Consider the following 2,460-nt stretch of genomic DNA (forward strand, 5'->3'; position numbering starts at 1 on the left):
CTTCTTTTTTTTTTTTTTTTTTTCCTCCCTTTCTCTCTCTAAGTAATGCCATACAAAAGACCTGGGAAATGAGTGCCTGTGAAACATGGTCATATTGCAAAGACCTCTGTGTGCATTTTGTAGGAATGATACCTTTATATACAAATCTGCACAGGTAGCAGCAGTACAGTTTCCTAAAACAATCACCTAATTATGTGCCAGCCCAATACTAGAGGAATTGCCGATAAAGATTAGAAGAGATTCCATTATCTGTGTAAAGACTTCTTGCCAAGGCTGCTGTTTCCACTCACCGTAGTGTATTTTTGACATGTGGACACTAGTTCATTAAGGTCAATAATTCATTTTACATAGTCCAGTAAACAGCCATCATAATGAACATTTTTGGCTGATAGTCCATTATAGCTGGCATAATAAACAGCTGACTGAAGTATTCCAATGCTCAGTGAACAATGACAAAAGTGTCTATTAAGTGTGTGCAGCTATGCCAAATACAATCATATATAATCAACTGCATCAGAAAAGCCTGTTGACACATTGGAGAATATCGTCAGTCAGATGATGCATCTGCTACAAGTGGCAGCTGTTGTGCTCTGGAGTGTAGACAATTAGACACGAATATACTCCTTGGGCTATTTTCAGCACTCAAGCATGGTATTAGCTGACACCTGTTAAGATGTAATCCCTATATTTTTGATACCTACTCATCATAATTATTGAAATACAATATATCTAAAGACATAAGATTTCAAAAATAACAGTGGGTGTAACAGCAAGACCGCATATATTTCTGAACTTTATTTTAGGAGAAGCTCTTTAAAGAGTTCAGAAATGGTCAGACTAAATAAAATTATACGCCTCTTACCAAAGTCATAAATGCCAAGTACCAAATGGATTTACGTGTAATGTACTATCTCCTGCAGTGTAAATTTTTATATCAAATTATTGAAGAGGAATCAGTAATATTGCAAATAAGGGCACATATATTTTGTGGAGAAGAAATGTCAACTATATGAGAATCAGAGAAAAAACACTGCATGTAAGGTTAGGAAGAAACTGAGCATAAATCTTTGCCTTTGGCATTAATATTTATGCATGGTGTGCTTATTATTGGATTTTGCTTTATTTGGCCAGCCCTGGATTTTGCTTCATATCATTAGATCTAGTGATAATTTTGATTGGATTATCACTCCTCTGATTTTCTCTGAGCAACAAGTTTTTCTTGTAGTGAGGAAATAATATAGTGGTTTATCAAATTATTTTTTATATATATATATATATAAGAAAAAAAAATTGACTACTGCAGATGTCCTTTAGAAACACCAATAAAAGGCAGTTATTAAAAAAAGTCTTCCCTAATAAAGTCTTCCTAAACCTAGAAAAATAACATGCCCAAACAAGTCAGGATAAATTATGAAAGCATATCTGAATGCTAGGGTCTTGTATGGTACTCAAATTCTTAAACCCTTGAAGTTAGTTCATCGATTAAAACCAAACAATAACAATGGTGCTCATATAAAGTGCTAAGGTAGACATGGATAAAGCACATACACTTAAATACTCTTAAAAATAATGAAAAAAGTTTCTGATCATTTTTTCCCCCTCTTTCTGATAACTATTTTTGCCAAGCATGAAAAAGAAAGAGGTGCTTTCGCATAAAATCTAGTCACATAGCATAATAAAAACATGGCTCCCAAGGTACTATAAATATGTAATTCCTTAGTTTAACAATTGTAAGAGCTCTTAATTTGCTAATTGAAAATTTACTATCCTTTGGTTTTCTGTTTTTAAAGTACAGTGGGAGGTATCAGGTTGACACCACTAGAAAAACAATGTCCTTCCCTTTAAAGTTTGTGGTACTTCTGAAGAAATTTTTTAGCTTCATCTGGTCTTCTTGAGTTTTTTTAAAAGATAATTCAGAATAGCTGTTAAAACTGGATCTAAGGCATTAAAAAGAAAGCTGGTCTTAAACATTGCACATTATTTGAGTTCTCTGAATTTGGGTAAAACTCACAGTATGTAGGCAGTACAGAGTCACTTACTGATGTTTATACTGGTCACTTAGCTGTTAACCCTGTGAGTTGTCTCATAAAACTCACTGAAGATTGTTGCCTACCAGCAGCCAGAGGCTTACATATTTGTTCATAAGACTGGAACCTTAGTAAAATGCTAAGGGCAAAGTACTTATGATGGTCCCCCATAACAGAAAACCAAACATTTGGAAATGGCTTAATTTTTTTCCATGCAGAAAACACTAAACAATATACTGCAATGATTTATGATAACTAAACTTTCAACAGAAATTCAACTCTATGATGAAAAATGGGCAGAAGCTTTTTTCTCATATATAATACTTAACACTCTAGACTGCTGCACACAAGTTTTATTCAGGTCTCTGGAGAGCTCTCATTATGAGAACACAGCAGCCACAGGGCACCTGTTAGTAGAACCTTCCCTCCAACA

The sequence above is a fragment of the Athene cunicularia genome (assembly GCF_003259725.1).
Source record: "Athene cunicularia isolate RWA chromosome 4 unlocalized genomic scaffold, athCun1 chr4_part1, whole genome shotgun sequence".
Classification (NCBI taxonomy): domain Eukaryota; kingdom Metazoa; phylum Chordata; class Aves; order Strigiformes; family Strigidae; genus Athene; species Athene cunicularia.